This window comes from Pleuronectes platessa, chromosome 6 (genome assembly GCF_947347685.1).
Source record: "Pleuronectes platessa chromosome 6, fPlePla1.1, whole genome shotgun sequence".
Classification (NCBI taxonomy): Eukaryota; Metazoa; Chordata; class Actinopteri; order Pleuronectiformes; family Pleuronectidae; genus Pleuronectes; species Pleuronectes platessa.
Window position 1 is genome coordinate 26,020,584 of NC_070631.1, and position 19,849 is coordinate 26,040,432.

At 38.2% G+C, this 19,849-nt stretch overlaps 15 non-coding genes across 15 annotated transcripts; all 15 read left to right on the plus strand.

Annotated features, from left to right (window-relative positions):
- The first annotated feature begins 1,201 nt into the window (after nt 1-1,201).
- Nucleotides 1,202-1,320, plus strand: LOC128443262 (5S ribosomal RNA). The gene has a single exon (XR_008339046.1). It is a non-coding gene; the product is annotated as a 5S ribosomal RNA (ribosomal RNA).
- Nucleotides 1,321-2,243: 923 nt separating this feature from the next.
- LOC128443263 (5S ribosomal RNA) lies at nt 2,244-2,362 on the plus strand. Its single transcript, XR_008339047.1, has one exon. It is a non-coding gene; the product is annotated as a 5S ribosomal RNA (ribosomal RNA).
- Nucleotides 2,363-3,285: 923 nt separating this feature from the next.
- Nucleotides 3,286-3,404, plus strand: LOC128443264 (5S ribosomal RNA). Its single transcript, XR_008339048.1, has one exon. It is a non-coding gene; the product is annotated as a 5S ribosomal RNA (ribosomal RNA).
- Nucleotides 3,405-4,327: 923 nt separating this feature from the next.
- On the plus strand, nt 4,328-4,446 carry LOC128443265 (5S ribosomal RNA). Its single transcript, XR_008339049.1, has one exon. It is a non-coding gene; the product is annotated as a 5S ribosomal RNA (ribosomal RNA).
- A 923-nt stretch (nt 4,447-5,369) lies between these two features.
- Nucleotides 5,370-5,488, plus strand: LOC128443266 (5S ribosomal RNA). Its single transcript, XR_008339050.1, has one exon. It is a non-coding gene; the product is annotated as a 5S ribosomal RNA (ribosomal RNA).
- Nucleotides 5,489-6,411: 923 nt separating this feature from the next.
- Nucleotides 6,412-6,530, plus strand: LOC128443267 (5S ribosomal RNA). The gene has a single exon (XR_008339051.1). It is a non-coding gene; the product is annotated as a 5S ribosomal RNA (ribosomal RNA).
- A 923-nt stretch (nt 6,531-7,453) lies between these two features.
- On the plus strand, nt 7,454-7,572 carry LOC128443268 (5S ribosomal RNA). Its single transcript, XR_008339052.1, has one exon. It is a non-coding gene; the product is annotated as a 5S ribosomal RNA (ribosomal RNA).
- Nucleotides 7,573-8,495: 923 nt separating this feature from the next.
- LOC128443269 (5S ribosomal RNA) lies at nt 8,496-8,614 on the plus strand. Its single transcript, XR_008339053.1, has one exon. It is a non-coding gene; the product is annotated as a 5S ribosomal RNA (ribosomal RNA).
- A 923-nt stretch (nt 8,615-9,537) lies between these two features.
- LOC128443271 (5S ribosomal RNA) lies at nt 9,538-9,656 on the plus strand. The gene has a single exon (XR_008339055.1). It is a non-coding gene; the product is annotated as a 5S ribosomal RNA (ribosomal RNA).
- A 2,650-nt stretch (nt 9,657-12,306) lies between these two features.
- Nucleotides 12,307-12,425, plus strand: LOC128443204 (5S ribosomal RNA). The gene has a single exon (XR_008338991.1). It is a non-coding gene; the product is annotated as a 5S ribosomal RNA (ribosomal RNA).
- A 923-nt stretch (nt 12,426-13,348) lies between these two features.
- On the plus strand, nt 13,349-13,467 carry LOC128443272 (5S ribosomal RNA). Its single transcript, XR_008339056.1, has one exon. It is a non-coding gene; the product is annotated as a 5S ribosomal RNA (ribosomal RNA).
- A 923-nt stretch (nt 13,468-14,390) lies between these two features.
- On the plus strand, nt 14,391-14,509 carry LOC128443273 (5S ribosomal RNA). The gene has a single exon (XR_008339057.1). It is a non-coding gene; the product is annotated as a 5S ribosomal RNA (ribosomal RNA).
- Nucleotides 14,510-15,432: 923 nt separating this feature from the next.
- LOC128443274 (5S ribosomal RNA) lies at nt 15,433-15,551 on the plus strand. The gene has a single exon (XR_008339058.1). It is a non-coding gene; the product is annotated as a 5S ribosomal RNA (ribosomal RNA).
- A 2,650-nt stretch (nt 15,552-18,201) lies between these two features.
- On the plus strand, nt 18,202-18,320 carry LOC128443275 (5S ribosomal RNA). The gene has a single exon (XR_008339059.1). It is a non-coding gene; the product is annotated as a 5S ribosomal RNA (ribosomal RNA).
- Nucleotides 18,321-19,243: 923 nt separating this feature from the next.
- Nucleotides 19,244-19,362, plus strand: LOC128443166 (5S ribosomal RNA). The gene has a single exon (XR_008338956.1). It is a non-coding gene; the product is annotated as a 5S ribosomal RNA (ribosomal RNA).
- The last annotated feature ends 487 nt before the right edge of the window (nt 19,363-19,849 follow it).

The following is a 19,849-nucleotide window of genomic DNA, read 5'->3' on the forward strand; positions in this document are numbered from 1 at the left end:
GGTGGTTTGTAACGAGCTGGAGTTTCTGTTTCCTCCTTCTCCTCTCAGCTCGCTCCTTGTGCTCAGTAGAACACGAGACGTGACGCTCACAGTCAGGACTACTGACACCTAAATCATCCCAATAAAAAATAACCTTAACTAACCCTCTGAACTTGAACTAGTTCATTTTAAGTGTGAACTGGCTCAACGCTGCAAACAGCTACTGGACACCAGTCAGCATTGAGAGGCAGACGTAGGGCTGGATCATTACACTCTTGTGACCAATCCTGCATGAGACTGCGGTTAGGCCCGCCTTTCTCATTAGCATAAGGACACTGCAAATGAAAAGGAAATGTATCAGGGAATAAATAAATGTGCAAATATATTTAAGACATTTATTTTGACATTTCTTTTGGTATTAACATATTTATTTATTTATTTCTGTATTTCTTTATTTATTTCCTTTTTTATTTATTTATTTATTTCTGTATTTATTTATACATTTATTTATTTATTTATTTTTACTTATGTCATGTATGGTCCTCCATATTTACTCACCATCAAGGAAGAAACAGTATATGAAACCCTGACATTATTACTGATGGAAATTGTCATGATTTTGTTTCTTGCAATATTATGACCAAATTGCACCTTCAGATTCTTTTTATTTAACATAAACAACAACAAAAGATAACTTTCAATGGACACGAAATAAAAGGAAAGTGTTGATTATGGTGATGATTCTCTGTATTGCCAGCCGAGCTTGGTGTTGCTCCTGCTTCAGAGGAGACACATTTTGGAAAGAGCAGGAAAGACTCGCAATCAAAGCAAGAAAGGATATTCAACCCGGAGATCATCAGTGGAGGATGAGAGTGAACATTCAAATGACATTTGATATTCGAAACACTACTATATTCATGTAAAATTAACATATCACCCTAAAAATGTCATATTTGGAGAGAAGGATGAAAGAGCAGGGAGAAATTACTCACCATGAAGGAAGAAACAGTATATGAAACCCCGACATTATTACTGAAGGACATTATTGAATTATTGTAATGATTTTTTTCTTGCTATTTTATGACAAAATTGCACCTTGAGTGTCTTTTCCTTAACATTATATAACAATAAAAAACAAGTTGCAATGGTCACAAAGCAACCATACTATTGATGATGGTGGTGATTCACATGTATAAATAAGGTATTGTGGGTTGAGTTAATCGCTTACGGCCATACCACCCTGAACACGCCCGATCTCGTCCGATCTCGGAAGCTAAGCAGGGTCGGGCCTGGTTAGTACTTGGATGGGAGACCGCCTGGGAATACCAGGTGCTGTAAGCTTTTTACAATTTTCTTTGCAACCAGCAGAGGGCACTGTTGCTGCTGCTTTAAAGGAGAAACGCCTTTGAAAGAGCATGAAAGACTCAGCATCAAAGAAAACCAGGATATGGAACACACACACATCGTCACTGAAGGCAGAGAGTAAACATTCAAATGACTTTTGATATTCGAAACACTACTTTATTCATGCACTAGTAACCTATCACTCTCAAAATGTCATATTTGCAGAGAAGGATGAAAGAGCGGGGAGTTTACTCACCATCAAGGAAGAAACAGTATATGAAACCCTGACATTATTACTGATGGAAATTGTCATGATTTTGTTTCTTGCAATATTATGACCAAATTGCACCTTCAGATTCTTTTTATTTAACATAAACAACAACAAAAGATAAGTTTCAATGGACACAAAATAAAAGGAAAGTGTTGATTATGGTGATGATTCTCTGTATTGCCAGCCGAGCTTGGTGTTGCTCCTGCTTCAGAGGAGACACATTTTGGAAAGAGCAGGAAAGACTCGCAATCAAAGCAAGAAAGGATATTCAACCCGGAGATCATCAGTGGAGGATGAGAGTGAACATTCAAATGACATTTGATATTCGAAACACTACTATATTCATGTAAAATTAACATATCACCCTAAAAATGTCATATTTGGAGAGAAGGATGAAAGAGCAGGGAGAAATTACTCACCATGAAGGAAGAAACAGTATATGAAACCCCGACATTATTACTGAAGGACATTATTGAATTATTGTAATGATTTTTTTCTTGCTATTTTATGACAAAATTGCACCTTGAGTGTCTTTTCCTTAACATTATATAACAATAAAAAACAAGTTGCAATGGTCACAAAGCAACCATACTATTGATGATGGTGGTGATTCACATGTATAAATAAGGTATTGTGGGTTGAGTTAATCGCTTACGGCCATACCACCCTGAACACGCCCGATCTCGTCCGATCTCGGAAGCTAAGCAGGGTCGGGCCTGGTTAGTACTTGGATGGGAGACCGCCTGGGAATACCAGGTGCTGTAAGCTTTTTACAATTTTCTTTGCAACCAGCAGAGGGCCCTGCTGCTGCTGCTTTAAAGGAGAAACGCCTTTGAAAGAGCATGAAAGACTCAGCATCAAAGAAAACCAGGATATGGAACACACACACATCATCACTGAAGGCAGAGAGTAAACATTCAAATGACTTTTGATATTCGAAACACTACTTTATTCATGCACTAGTAACCTATCACTCTCAAAATGTCATATTTGCAGAGAAGGATGAAAGAGCGGGGAGTTTACTCACCATCAAGGAAGAAACAGTATATGAAACCCTGACATTATTACTGATGGAAATTGTCATGATTTTGTTTCTTGCAATATTATGACCAAATTGCACCTTCAGATTCTTTTTATTTAACATAAACAACAACAAAAGATAAGTTTCAATGGACACAAAATAAAAGGAAAGTGTTGATTATGGTGATGATTCTCTGTATTGCCAGCCGAGCTTGGTGTTGCTCCTGCTTCAGAGGAGACACATTTTGGAAAGAGCAGGAAAGACTCGCAATCAAAGCAAGAAAGGATATTCAACCCGGAGATCATCAGTGGAGGATGAGAGTGAACATTCAAATGACATTTGATATTCGAAACACTACTATATTCATGTAAAATTAACATATCACCCTAAAAATGTCATATTTGGAGAGAAGGATGAAAGAGCAGGGAGAAATTACTCACCATGAAGGAAGAAACAGTATATGAAACCCCGACATTATTACTGAAGGACATTATTGAATTATTGTAATGATTTTTTTCTTGCTATTTTATGACAAAATTGCACCTTGAGTGTCTTTTCCTTAACATTATATAACAATAAAAAACAAGTTGCAATGGTCACAAAGCAACCATACTATTGATGATGGTGGTGATTCACATGTATAAATAAGGTATTGTGGGTTGAGTTAATCGCTTACGGCCATACCACCCTGAACACGCCCGATCTCGTCCGATCTCGGAAGCTAAGCAGGGTCGGGCCTGGTTAGTACTTGGATGGGAGACCGCCTGGGAATACCAGGTGCTGTAAGCTTTTTACAATTTTCTTTGCAACCAGCAGAGGGCCCTGCTGCTGCTGCTTTAAAGGAGAAACGCCTTTGAAAGAGCATGAAAGACTCAGCATCAAAGAAAACCAGGATATGGAACACACACACATCATCACTGAAGGCAGAGAGTAAACATTCAAATGACTTTTGATATTCGAAACACTACTTTATTCATGCACTAGTAACCTATCACTCTCAAAATGTCATATTTGCAGAGAAGGATGAAAGAGCGGGGAGTTTACTCACCATCAAGGAAGAAACAGTATATGAAACCCTGACATTATTACTGATGGAAATTGTCATGATTTTGTTTCTTGCAATATTATGACCAAATTGCACCTTCAGATTCTTTTTATTTAACATAAACAACAACAAAAGATAACTTTCAATGGACACAAAATAAAAGGAAAGTGTTGATTATGGTGATGATTCTCTGTATTGCCAGCCGAGCTTGGTGTTGCTCCTGCTTCAGAGGAGACACATTTTGGAAAGAGCAGGAAAGACTCGCAATCAAAGCAAGAAAGGATATTCAACCCGGAGATCATCAGTGGAGGATGAGAGTGAACATTCAAATGACATTTGATATTCGAAACACTACTATATTCATGTAAAATTAACATATCACCCTAAAAATGTCATATTTGGAGAGAAGGATGAAAGAGCAGGGAGAAATTACTCACCATGAAGGAAGAAACAGTATATGAAACCCCGACATTATTACTGAAGGACATTATTGAATTATTGTAATGATTTTTTTCTTGCTATTTTATGACAAAATTGCACCTTGAGTGTCTTTTCCTTAACATTATATAACAATAAAAAACAAGTTGCAATGGTCACAAAGCAACCATACTATTGATGATGGTGGTGATTCACATGTATAAATAAGGTATTGTGGGTTGAGTTAATCGCTTACGGCCATACCACCCTGAACACGCCCGATCTCGTCCGATCTCGGAAGCTAAGCAGGGTCGGGCCTGGTTAGTACTTGGATGGGAGACCGCCTGGGAATACCAGGTGCTGTAAGCTTTTTACAATTTTCTTTGCAACCAGCAGAGGGCCCTGCTGCTGCTGCTTTAAAGGAGAAACGCCTTTGAAAGAGCATGAAAGACTCAGCATCAAAGAAAACCAGGATATGGAACACACACACATCATCACTGAAGGCAGAGAGTAAACATTCAAATGACTTTTGATATTCGAAACACTACTTTATTCATGCACTAGTAACCTATCACTCTCAAAATGTCATATTTGCAGAGAAGGATGAAAGAGCGGGGAGTTTACTCACCATCAAGGAAGAAACAGTATATGAAACCCTGACATTATTACTGATGGAAATTGTCATGATTTTGTTTCTTGCAATATTATGACCAAATTGCACCTTCAGATTCTTTTTATTTAACATAAACAACAACAAAAGATAAGTTTCAATGGACACAAAATAAAAGGAAAGTGTTGATTATGGTGATGATTCTCTGTATTGCCAGCCGAGCTTGGTGTTGCTCCTGCTTCAGAGGAGACACATTTTGGAAAGAGCAGGAAAGACTCGCAATCAAAGCAAGAAAGGATATTCAACCCGGAGATCATCAGTGGAGGATGAGAGTGAACATTCAAATGACATTTGATATTCGAAACACTACTATATTCATGTAAAATTAACATATCACCCTAAAAATGTCATATTTGGAGAGAAGGATGAAAGAGCAGGGAGAAATTACTCACCATGAAGGAAGAAACAGTATATGAAACCCCGACATTATTACTGAAGGACATTATTGAATTATTGTAATGATTTTTTTCTTGCTATTTTATGACAAAATTGCACCTTGAGTGTCTTTTCCTTAACATTATATAACAATAAAAAACAAGTTGCAATGGTCACAAAGCAACCATACTATTGATGATGGTGGTGATTCACATGTATAAATAAGGTATTGTGGGTTGAGTTAATCGCTTACGGCCATACCACCCTGAACACGCCCGATCTCGTCCGATCTCGGAAGCTAAGCAGGGTCGGGCCTGGTTAGTACTTGGATGGGAGACCGCCTGGGAATACCAGGTGCTGTAAGCTTTTTACAATTTTCTTTGCAACCAGCAGAGGGCCCTGCTGCTGCTGCTTTAAAGGAGAAACGCCTTTGAAAGAGCATGAAAGACTCAGCATCAAAGAAAACCAGGATATGGAACACACACACATCATCACTGAAGGCAGAGAGTAAACATTCAAATGACTTTTGATATTCGAAACACTACTTTATTCATGCACTAGTAACCTATCACTCTCAAAATGTCATATTTGCAGAGAAGGATGAAAGAGCGGGGAGTTTACTCACCATCAAGGAAGAAACAGTATATGAAACCCTGACATTATTACTGATGGAAATTGTCATGATTTTGTTTCTTGCAATATTATGACCAAATTGCACCTTCAGATTCTTTTTATTTAACATAAACAACAACAAAAGATAACTTTCAATGGACACAAAATAAAAGGAAAGTGTTGATTATGGTGATGATTCTCTGTATTGCCAGCCGAGCTTGGTGTTGCTCCTGCTTCAGAGGAGACACATTTTGGAAAGAGCAGGAAAGACTCGCAATCAAAGCAAGAAAGGATATTCAACCCGGAGATCATCAGTGGAGGATGAGAGTGAACATTCAAATGACATTTGATATTCGAAACACTACTATATTCATGTAAAATTAACATATCACCCTAAAAATGTCATATTTGGAGAGAAGGATGAAAGAGCAGGGAGAAATTACTCACCATGAAGGAAGAAACAGTATATGAAACCCCGACATTATTACTGAAGGACATTATTGAATTATTGTAATGATTTTTTTCTTGCTATTTTATGACAAAATTGCACCTTGAGTGTCTTTTCCTTAACATTATATAACAATAAAAAACAAGTTGCAATGGTCACAAAGCAACCATACTATTGATGATGGTGGTGATTCACATGTATAAATAAGGTATTGTGGGTTGAGTTAATCGCTTACGGCCATACCACCCTGAACACGCCCGATCTCGTCCGATCTCGGAAGCTAAGCAGGGTCGGGCCTGGTTAGTACTTGGATGGGAGACCGCCTGGGAATACCAGGTGCTGTAAGCTTTTTACAATTTTCTTTGCAACCAGCAGAGGGCCCTGCTGCTGCTGCTTTAAAGGAGAAACGCCTTTGAAAGAGCATGAAAGACTCAGCATCAAAGAAAACCAGGATATGGAACACACACACATCATCACTGAAGGCAGAGAGTAAACATTCAAATGACTTTTGATATTCGAAACACTACTTTATTCATGCACTAGTAACCTATCACTCTCAAAATGTCATATTTGCAGAGAAGGATGAAAGAGCGGGGAGTTTACTCACCATCAAGGAAGAAACAGTATATGAAACCCTGACATTATTACTGATGGAAATTGTCATGATTTTGTTTCTTGCAATATTATGACCAAATTGCACCTTCAGATTCTTTTTATTTAACATAAACAACAACAAAAGATAAGTTTCAATGGACACAAAATAAAAGGAAAGTGTTGATTATGGTGATGATTCTCTGTATTGCCAGCCGAGCTTGGTGTTGCTCCTGCTTCAGAGGAGACACATTTTGGAAAGAGCAGGAAAGACTCGCAATCAAAGCAAGAAAGGATATTCAACCCGGAGATCATCAGTGGAGGATGAGAGTGAACATTCAAATGACATTTGATATTCGAAACACTACTATATTCATGTAAAATTAACATATCACCCTAAAAATGTCATATTTGGAGAGAAGGATGAAAGAGCAGGGAGAAATTACTCACCATGAAGGAAGAAACAGTATATGAAACCCCGACATTATTACTGAAGGACATTATTGAATTATTGTAATGATTTTTTTCTTGCTATTTTATGACAAAATTGCACCTTGAGTGTCTTTTCCTTAACATTATATAACAATAAAAAACAAGTTGCAATGGTCACAAAGCAACCATACTATTGATGATGGTGGTGATTCACATGTATAAATAAGGTATTGTGGGTTGAGTTAATCGCTTACGGCCATACCACCCTGAACACGCCCGATCTCGTCCGATCTCGGAAGCTAAGCAGGGTCGGGCCTGGTTAGTACTTGGATGGGAGACCGCCTGGGAATACCAGGTGCTGTAAGCTTTTTACAATTTTCTTTGCAACCAGCAGAGGGCCCTGCTGCTGCTGCTTTAAAGGAGAAACGCCTTTGAAAGAGCATGAAAGACTCAGCATCAAAGAAAACCAGGATATGGAACACACACACATCATCACTGAAGGCAGAGAGTAAACATTCAAATGACTTTTGATATTCGAAACACTACTTTATTCATGCACTAGTAACCTATCACTCTCAAAATGTCATATTTGCAGAGAAGGATGAAAGAGCGGGGAGTTTACTCACCATCAAGGAAGAAACAGTATATGAAACCCTGACATTATTACTGATGGAAATTGTCATGATTTTGTTTCTTGCAATATTATGACCAAATTGCACCTTCAGATTCTTTTTATTTAACATAAACAACAACAAAAGATAACTTTCAATGGACACAAAATAAAAGGAAAGTGTTGATTATGGTGATGATTCTCTGTATTGCCAGCCGAGCTTGGTGTTGCTCCTGCTTCAGAGGAGACACATTTTGGAAAGAGCAGGAAAGACTCGCAATCAAAGCAAGAAAGGATATTCAACCCGGAGATCATCAGTGGAGGATGAGAGTGAACATTCAAATGACATTTGATATTCGAAACACTACTATATTCATGTAAAATTAACATATCACCCTAAAAATGTCATATTTGGAGAGAAGGATGAAAGAGCAGGGAGAAATTACTCACCATGAAGGAAGAAACAGTATATGAAACCCCGACATTATTACTGAAGGACATTATTGAATTATTGTAATGATTTTTTTCTTGCTATTTTATGACAAAATTGCACCTTGAGTGTCTTTTCCTTAACATTATATAACAATAAAAAACAAGTTGCAATGGTCACAAAGCAACCATACTATTGATGATGGTGGTGATTCACATGTATAAATAAGGTATTGTGGGTTGAGTTAATCGCTTACGGCCATACCACCCTGAACACGCCCGATCTCGTCCGATCTCGGAAGCTAAGCAGGGTCGGGCCTGGTTAGTACTTGGATGGGAGACCGCCTGGGAATACCAGGTGCTGTAAGCTTTTTACAATTTTCTTTGCAACCAGCAGAGGGCCCTGCTGCTGCTGCTTTAAAGGAGAAACGCCTTTGAAAGAGCATGAAAGACTCAGCATCAAAGAAAACCAGGATATGGAACACACACACATCATCACTGAAGGCAGAGAGTAAACATTCAAATGACTTTTGATATTCGAAACACTACTTTATTCATGCACTAGTAACCTATCACTCTCAAAATGTCATATTTGCAGAGAAGGATGAAAGAGCGGGGAGTTTACTCACCATCAAGGAAGAAACAGTATATGAAACCCTGACATTATTACTGATGGAAATTGTCATGATTTTGTTTCTTGCAATATTATGACCAAATTGCACCTTCAGATTCTTTTTATTTAACATAAACAACAACAAAAGATAACTTTCAATGGACACAAAATAAAAGGAAAGTGTTGATTATGGTGATGATTCTCTGTATTGCCAGCCGAGCTTGGTGTTGCTCCTGCTTCAGAGGAGACACATTTTGGAAAGAGCAGGAAAGACTCGCAATCAAAGCAAGAAAGGATATTCAACCCGGAGATCATCAGTGGAGGATGAGAGTGAACATTCAAATGACATTTGATATTCGAAACACTACTATATTCATGTAAAATTAACATATCACCCTAAAAATGTCATATTTGGAGAGAAGGATGAAAGAGCAGGGAGAAATTACTCACCATGAAGGAAGAAACAGTATATGAAACCCCGACATTATTACTGAAGGACATTATTGAATTATTGTAATGATTTTTTTCTTGCTATTTTATGACAAAATTGCACCTTGAGTGTCTTTTCCTTAACATTATATAACAATAAAAAACAAGTTGCAATGGTCACAAAGCAACCATACTATTGATGATGGTGGTGATTCACATGTATAAATAAGGTATTGTGGGTTGAGTTAATCGCTTACGGCCATACCACCCTGAACACGCCCGATCTCGTCCGATCTCGGAAGCTAAGCAGGGTCGGGCCTGGTTAGTACTTGGATGGGAGACCGCCTGGGAATACCAGGTGCTGTAAGCTTTTTACAATTTTCTTTGCAACCAACAGAGGGTACTGTTGCTGCTGCTTTAAAGGAGAAACGCCTTTGAAAGAGCATGAAAGACTCAGCATCAAAGAAAACCAGGATATGGAACACACACACATCATCACTGAAGGCAGAGAGTAAACATTCAAATGACTTTTGATATTCGAAACACTACTTTATTCATGCACTAGTAACCTATCACTCTCAAAATGTCATATTTGCAGAGAAGGATGAAAGAGCGGGGAGTTTACTTATGGAGGACCATACATGACTTAAGTAAAAATAAATAAATAAATAAATGTATAAATAAAAACAGAAATAAATAAATAAATGAATAAATAAAAATGGAAATAAATAAATAAATACAGAAATAAATAAATAACTATGTTAATACCAAGAGAAATGTCAAAATAAATGTCTTAAATATATTTGCACATTTATTTATTCCCTGATACATTTCCTTTTCATTTGCAGTGTCCTTATGCTAATGAGAAAGGCGGGCCTAACCGCAGTCTCATGCAGGATTGGTCACAGGAGTGTAATGATCCAGCCCTACGTCTGCCTCTCAATGCTGACTGGTGTCCAGTAGCTGTTTGCAGCGTTGAGCCAGTTCACACTTAAAATGAACTAGTTCAAGTTCAGAGGGTTAGTTAAGGTTATTTTTTATTGGGATGATTTAGGTGTCAGTAGTCCTGACTGTGAGCGTCACGTGTTGTACTGAGCACAAGGAGCGAGCCGAGAGGAGAAGGAGGAAACAGAAACTCCAGCTCGTTACAAACCACCTGCAGCTTCTGCTCTGATCATGAAGCAGCTGATCTCTGAGCAGATGTGACCAGAGAAACTCTGTGTTTTCACTGTTTCCACTGTTCTACAAAGTCACTGACCGGCTGCTTCACGGTGAAGAGCTCAAGTCTCAGTCACTTCCCGTGTCTCTGAGCGAGTGTGTGGAGCAGCGCAGGGGCTGTGTGTGTGTAGCTCAGTTGACCAATCCTGCTCGAGACTAAGGTTGGGCCCGCCTTTCTCATTAGCATAAGGACACTGAAATCGAAAAATAAAAGTTGGAATAAATGTGGAAATAAATAAATAAATGTGGAAATAAATGCAGAATTAAATAAATCAATGTGTTAAACTTATTTCCACATTTATTTATTTATTTCCACTTTTATTCTAACTTTTATTTATTTCCACATTTATTTATTTCCACATTTCAGTGTCCTTATGCTAATGAGAAAGGCGGGCCTAACCTCAGGATTGGTCAACTGAGCTACACACACACACAGCCCGCTCCGTCTCCCACTCGCTCAGAGACACGGGCAGTGACTGAGACTTGAGCTTTTCACCGTGAAACAGCCGCTCAGTGACTTTGTAGAACAGTGGAAACACAGAGTTTCTCTGGTCACATCTGATCAGAGATCAGCGGCTTCATGATCAGAGCAGAAGCTGCAGGTGGTTTGTAACGAGCTGGAGTTTCTGTTTCCTCCTTCTCCTCTCGGCTCGCTCCTTGTGCTCAGTAGAACACGAGACGTGACGCTCACAGTCAGGACTACTGACACCTAAATCATCCCAATAAAAAATAACCTTAACTAACCCTCTGAACTTGAACTAGTTCATTTTAAGTGTGAACTGGCTCAACGCTGCAAACAGCTACTGGACACCAGTCAGCATTGAGAGGCAGACGTAGGGCTGGATCATTACACTCTTGTGACCAATCCTGCATGAGACTGCGGTTAGGCCCGCCTTTCTCATTAGCATAAGGACACTGCAAATGAAAAGGAAATGTATCAGGGAATAAATAAATGTGCAAATATATTTAAGACATTTATTTTGACATTTCTTTTGGTATTAACATATTTATTTATTTATTTCTGTATTTCTTTATTTATTTCCTTTTTTATTTATTTATTTATTTCTGTATTTATTTATACATTTATTTATTTATTTATTTTTACTTATGTCATGTATGGTCCTCCATATTTACTCACCATCAAGGAAGAAACAGTATATGAAACCCTGACATTATTACTGATGGAAATTGTCATGATTTTGTTTCTTGCAATATTATGACCAAATTGCACCTTCAGATTCTTTTTATTTAACATAAACAACAACAAAAGATAAGTTTCAATGGACACGAAATAAAAGGAAAGTGTTGATTATGGTGATGATTCTCTGTATTGCCAGCCGAGCTTGGTGTTGCTCCTGCTTCAGAGGAGACACATTTTGGAAAGAGCAGGAAAGACTCGCAATCAAAGCAAGAAAGGATATTCAACCCGGAGATCATCAGTGGAGGATGAGAGTGAACATTCAAATGACATTTGATATTCGAAACACTACTATATTCATGTAAAATTAACATATCACCCTAAAAATGTCATATTTGGAGAGAAGGATGAAAGAGCAGGGAGAAATTACTCACCATGAAGGAAGAAACAGTATATGAAACCCCGACATTATTACTGAAGGACATTATTGAATTATTGTAATGATTTTTTTCTTGCTATTTTATGACAAAATTGCACCTTGAGTGTCTTTTCCTTAACATTATATAACAATAAAAAACAAGTTGCAATGGTCACAAAGCAACCATACTATTGATGATGGTGGTGATTCACATGTATAAATAAGGTATTGTGGGTTGAGTTAATCGCTTACGGCCATACCACCCTGAACACGCCCGATCTCGTCCGATCTCGGAAGCTAAGCATGGTCGGGCCTGGTTAGTACTTGGATGGGAGACCGCCTGGGAATACCAGGTGCTGTAAGCTTTTTACAATTTTCTTTGCAACCAGCAGAGGGCACTGTTGCTGCTGCTTTAAAGGAGAAACGCCTTTGAAAGAGCATGAAAGACTCAGCATCAAAGAAAACCAGGATATGGAACACACACACATCGTCACTGAAGGCAGAGAGTAAACATTCAAATGACTTTTGATATTCGAAACACTACTTTATTCATGCACTAGTAACCTATCACTCTCAAAATGTCATATTTGCAGAGAAGGATGAAAGAGCGGGGAGTTTACTCACCATCAAGGAAGAAACAGTATATGAAACCCTGACATTATTACTGATGGAAATTGTCATGATTTTGTTTCTTGCAATATTATGACCAAATTGCACCTTCAGATTCTTTTTATTTAACATAAACAACAACAAAAGATAAGTTTCAATGGACACAAAATAAAAGGAAAGTGTTGATTATGGTGATGATTCTCTGTATTGCCAGCCGAGCTTGGTGTTGCTCCTGCTTCAGAGGAGACACATTTTGGAAAGAGCAGGAAAGACTCGCAATCAAAGCAAGAAAGGATATTCAACCCGGAGATCATCAGTGGAGGATGAGAGTGAACATTCAAATGACATTTGATATTCGAAACACTACTATATTCATGTAAAATTAACATATCACCCTAAAAATGTCATATTTGGAGAGAAGGATGAAAGAGCAGGGAGAAATTACTCACCATGAAGGAAGAAACAGTATATGAAACCCCGACATTATTACTGAAGGACATTATTGAATTATTGTAATGATTTTTTTCTTGCTATTTTATGACAAAATTGCACCTTGAGTGTCTTTTCCTTAACATTATATAACAATAAAAAACAAGTTGCAATGGTCACAAAGCAACCATACTATTGATGATGGTGGTGATTCACATGTATAAATAAGGTATTGTGGGTTGAGTTAATCGCTTACGGCCATACCACCCTGAACACGCCCGATCTCGTCCGATCTCGGAAGCTAAGCAGGGTCGGGCCTGGTTAGTACTTGGATGGGAGACCGCCTGGGAATACCAGGTGCTGTAAGCTTTTTACAATTTTCTTTGCAACCAGCAGAGGGCCCTGCTGCTGCTGCTTTAAAGGAGAAACGCCTTTGAAAGAGCATGAAAGACTCAGCATCAAAGAAAACCAGGATATGGAACACACACACATCATCACTGAAGGCAGAGAGTAAACATTCAAATGACTTTTGATATTCGAAACACTACTTTATTCATGCACTAGTAACCTATCACTCTCAAAATGTCATATTTGCAGAGAAGGATGAAAGAGCGGGGAGTTTACTCACCATCAAGGAAGAAACAGTATATGAAACCCTGACATTATTACTGATGGAAATTGTCATGATTTTGTTTCTTGCAATATTATGACCAAATTGCACCTTCAGATTCTTTTTATTTAACATAAACAACAACAAAAGATAAGTTTCAATGGACACAAAATAAAAGGAAAGTGTTGATTATGGTGATGATTCTCTGTATTGCCAGCCGAGCTTGGTGTTGCTCCTGCTTCAGAGGAGACACATTTTGGAAAGAGCAGGAAAGACTCGCAATCAAAGCAAGAAAGGATATTCAACCCGGAGATCATCAGTGGAGGATGAGAGTGAACATTCAAATGACATTTGATATTCGAAACACTACTATATTCATGTAAAATTAACATATCACCCTAAAAATGTCATATTTGGAGAGAAGGATGAAAGAGCAGGGAGAAATTACTCACCATGAAGGAAGAAACAGTATATGAAACCCCGACATTATTACTGAAGGACATTATTGAATTATTGTAATGATTTTTTTCTTGCTATTTTATGACAAAATTGCACCTTGAGTGTCTTTTCCTTAACATTATATAACAATAAAAAACAAGTTGCAATGGTCACAAAGCAACCATACTATTGATGATGGTGGTGATTCACATGTATAAATAAGGTATTGTGGGTTGAGTTAATCGCTTACGGCCATACCACCCTGAACACGCCCGATCTCGTCCGATCTCGGAAGCTAAGCAGGGTCGGGCCTGGTTAGTACTTGGATGGGAGACCGCCTGGGAATACCAGGTGCTGTAAGCTTTTTACAATTTTCTTTGCAACCAGCAGAGGGCCCTGCTGCTGCTGCTTTAAAGGAGAAACGCCTTTGAAAGAGCATGAAAGACTCAGCATCAAAGAAAACCAGGATATGGAACACACACACATCATCACTGAAGGCAGAGAGTAAACATTCAAATGACTTTTGATATTCGAAACACTACTTTATTCATGCACTAGTAACCTATCACTCTCAAAATGTCATATTTGCAGAGAAGGATGAAAGAGCGGGGAGTTTACTCACCATCAAGGAAGAAACAGTATATGAAACCCTGACATTATTACTGATGGAAATTGTCATGATTTTGTTTCTTGCAATATTATGACCAAATTGCACCTTCAGATTCTTTTTATTTAACATAAACAACAACAAAAGATAACTTTCAATGGACACAAAATAAAAGGAAAGTGTTGATTATGGTGATGATTCTCTGTATTGCCAGCCGAGCTTGGTGTTGCTCCTGCTTCAGAGGAGACACATTTTGGAAAGAGCAGGAAAGACTCGCAATCAAAGCAAGAAAGGATATTCAACCCGGAGATCATCAGTGGAGGATGAGAGTGAACATTCAAATGACATTTGATATTCGAAACACTACTATATTCATGTAAAATTAACATATCACCCTAAAAATGTCATATTTGGAGAGAAGGATGAAAGAGCAGGGAGAAATTACTCACCATGAAGGAAGAAACAGTATATGAAACCCCGACATTATTACTGAAGGACATTATTGAATTATTGTAATGATTTTTTTCTTGCTATTTTATGACAAAATTGCACCTTGAGTGTCTTTTCCTTAACATTATATAACAATAAAAAACAAGTTGCAATGGTCACAAAGCAACCATACTATTGATGATGGTGGTGATTCACATGTATAAATAAGGTATTGTGGGTTGAGTTAATCGCTTACGGCCATACCACCCTGAACACGCCCGATCTCGTCCGATCTCGGAAGCTAAGCAGGGTCGGGCCTGGTTAGTACTTGGATGGGAGACCGCCTGGGAATACCAGGTGCTGTAAGCTTTTTACAATTTTCTTTGCAACCAGCAGAGGGCCCTGCTGCTGCTGCTTTAAAGGAGAAACGCCTTTGAAAGAGCATGAAAGACTCAGCATCAAAGAAAACCAGGATATGGAACACACACACATCATCACTGAAGGCAGAGAGTAAACATTCAAATGACTTTTGATATTCGAAACACTACTTTATTCATGCACTAGTAACCTATCACTCTCAAAATGTCATATTTGCAGAGAAGGATGAAAGAGCGGGGAGTTTACTTATGGAGGACCATACATGACTTAAGTAAAAATAAATAAATAAATAAATGTATAAATAAAAACAGAAATAAATAAATAAATGAATAAATAAAAATGGAAATAAATAAATAAATACAGAAATAAATAAATAACTATGTTAATACCAAGAGAAATGTCAAAATAAATGTCTTAAATATATTTGCACATTTATTTATTCCCTGATACATTTCCTTTTCATTTGCAGTGTCCTTATGCTAATGAGAAAGGCGGGCCTAACCGCAGTCTCATGCAGGATTGGTCACAGGAGTGTAATGATCCAGCCCTACGTCTGCCTCTCAATGCTGACTGGTGTCCAGTAGCTGTTTGCAGCGTTGAGCCAGTTCACACTTAAAATGAACTAGTTCAAGTTCAGAGGGTTAGTTAAGGTTATTTTTTATTGGGATGATTTAGGTGTCAGTAGTCCTGACTGTGAGCGTCACGTGTTGTACTGAGCACAAGGAGCGAGCCGAGAGGAGAAGGAGGAAACAGAAACTCCAGCTCGTTACAAACCACCTGCAGCTTCTGCTCTGATCATGAAGCAGCTGATCTCTGAGCAGATGTGACCAGAGAAACTCTGTGTTTTCACTGTTTCCACTGTTCTACAAAGTCACTGACCGGCTGCTTCACGGTGAAGAGCTCAAGTCTCAGTCACTTCCCGTGTCTCTGAGCGAGTGTGTGGAGTAGCGCAGGGGCTGTGTGTGTGTAGCTCAGTTGACCAATCCTGCTCGAGACTAAGGTTGGGCCCGCCTTTCTCATTAGCATAAGGACACTGAAATCGAAAAATAAAAGTTGGAATAAATGTGGAAATAAATAAATAAATGTGGAAATAAATGCAGAATTAAATAAATCAATGTGTTAAACTTATTTCCACATTTATTTATTTATTTCCACTTTTATTCTAACTTTTATTTATTTCCACATTTATTTATTTCCACATTTCAGTGTCCTTATGCTAATGAGAAAGGCGGGCCTAACCTCAGGATTGGTCAACTGAGCTACACACACACACAGCCCGCTCCGTCTCCCACTCGCTCAGAGACACGGGCAGTGACTGAGACTTGAGCTTTTCACCGTGAAACAGCCGCTCAGTGACTTTGTAGAACAGTGGAAACACAGAGTTTCTCTGGTCACATCTGATCAGAGATCAGCGGCTTCATGATCAGAGCAGAAGCTGCAGGTGGTTTGTAACGAGCTGGAGTTTCTGTTTCCTCCTTCTCCTCTCAGCTCGCTCCTTGTGCTCAGTAGAACACGAGACGTGACGCTCACAGTCAGGACTACTGACACCTAAATCATCCCAATAAAAAATAACCTTAACTAACCCTCTGAACTTGAACTAGTTCATTTTAAGTGTGAACTGGCTCAACGCTGCAAACAGCTACTGGACACCAGTCAGCATTGAGAGGCAGACGTAGGGCTGGATCATTACACTCTTGTGACCAATCCTGCATGAGACTGCGGTTAGGCCCGCCTTTCTCATTAGCATAAGGACACTGCAAATGAAAAGGAAATGTATCAGGGAATAAATAAATGTGCAAATATATTTAAGACATTTATTTTGACATTTCTTTTGGTATTAACATATTTATTTATTTATTTCTGTATTTCTTTATTTATTTCCTTTTTTATTTATTTATTTATTTCTGTATTTATTTATACATTTATTTATTTATTTATTTTTACTTATGTCATGTATGGTCCTCCATATTTACTCACCATCAAGGAAGAAACAGTATATGAAACCCTGACATTATTACTGATGGAAATTGTCATGATTTTGTTTCTTGCAATATTATGACCAAATTGCACCTTCAGATTCTTTTTATTTAACATAAACAACAACAAAAGATAAGTTTCAATGGACACGAAATAAAAGGAAAGTGTTGATTATGGTGATGATTCTCTGTATTGCCAGCCGAGCTTGGTGTTGCTCCTGCTTCAGAGGAGACACATTTTGGAAAGAGCAGGAAAGACTCGCAATCAAAGCAAGAAAGGATATTCAACCCGGAGATCATCAGTGGAGGATGAGAGTGAACATTCAAATGACATTTGATATTCGAAACACTACTATATTCATGTAAAATTAACATATCACCCTAAAAATGTCATATTTGGAGAGAAGGATGAAAGAGCAGGGAGAAATTACTCACCATGAAGGAAGAAACAGTATATGAAACCCCGACATTATTACTGAAGGACATTATTGAATTATTGTAATGATTTTTTTCTTGCTATTTTATGACAAAATTGCACCTTGAGTGTCTTTTCCTTAACATTATATAACAATAAAAAACAAGTTGCAATGGTCACAAAGCAACCATACTATTGATGATGGTGGTGATTCACATGTATAAATAAGGTATTGTGGGTTGAGTTAATCGCTTACGGCCATACCACCCTGAACACGCCCGATCTCGTCCGATCTCGGAAGCTAAGCAGGGTCGGGCCTGGTTAGTACTTGGATGGGAGACCGCCTGGGAATACCAGGTGCTGTAAGCTTTTTACAATTTTCTTTGCAACCAGCAGAGGGCACTGTTGCTGCTGCTTTAAAGGAGAAACGCCTTTGAAAGAGCATGAAAGACTCAGCATCAAAGAAAACCAGGATATGGAACACACACACATCGTCACTGAAGGCAGAGAGTAAACATTCAAATGACTTTTGATATTCGAAACACTACTTTATTCATGCACTAGTAACCTATCACTCTCAAAATGTCATATTTGCAGAGAAGGATGAAAGAGCGGGGAGTTTACTCACCATCAAGGAAGAAACAGTATATGAAACCCTGACATTATTACTGATGGAAATTGTCATGATTTTGTTTCTTGCAATATTATGACCAAATTGCACCTTCAGATTCTTTTTATTTAACATAAACAACAACAAAAGATAAGTTTCAATGGACACAAAATAAAAGGAAAGTGTTGATTATGGTGATGATTCTCTGTATTGCCAGCCGAGCTTGGTGTTGCTCCTGCTTCAGAGGAGACACATTTTGGAAAGAGCAGGAAAGACTCGCAATCAAAGCAAGAAAGGATATTCAACCCGGAGATCATCAGTGGAGGATGAGAGTGAACATTCAAATGACATTTGATATTCGAAACACTACTATATTCATGTAAAATTAACATATCACCCTAAAAATGTCATATTTGGAGAGAAGGATGAAAGAGCAGGGAGAAATTACTCACCATGAAGGAAGAAACAGTATATGAAACCCCGACATTATTACTGAAGGACATTATTGAATTATTGTAATGATTTTTTTCTTGCTATTTTATGACAAAATTGCACCTTGAGTGTCTTTTCCTTAACATTATATAACAATAAAAAACAAGTTGCAATGGTCACAAAGCAACCATACTATTGATGATGGTGGTGATTCACATGTATAAATAAGGTATTGTGGGTTGAGTTAATCGCTTACGGCCATACCACCCTGAACACGCCCGATCTCGTCCGATCTCGGAAGCTAAGCAGGGTCGGGCCTGGTTAGTACTTGGATGGGAGACCGCCTGGGAATACCAGGTGCTGTAAGCTTTTTACAATTTTCTTTGCAACCAGCAGAGGGCCCTGCTGCTGCTGCTTTAAAGGAGAAACGCCTTTGAAAGAGCATGAAAGACTCAGCATCAAAGAAAACCAGGATATGGAACACACACACATCATCACTGAAGGCAGAGAGTAAACATTCAAATGACTTTTGATATTCGAAACACTACTTTATTCATGCACTAGTAACCTATCACTCTCAAAATGTCATATTTGCAGAGAAGGATGAAAGAGCGGGGAGTTTACTCACCATCAAGGAAGAAACAGTATATGAAACCCTGACATTATTACTGATGGAAATTGTCATGATTTTGTTTCTTGCAATATTATGACCAAATTGCACCTTCAGATTCTTTTTATTTAACATAAACAACAACAAAAGATAAGTTTCAATGGACACAAAATAAAAGGAAAGTGTTGATTATGGTGATGATTCTCTGTATTGCCAGCCGAGCTTGGTGTTGCTCCTGCTTCAGAG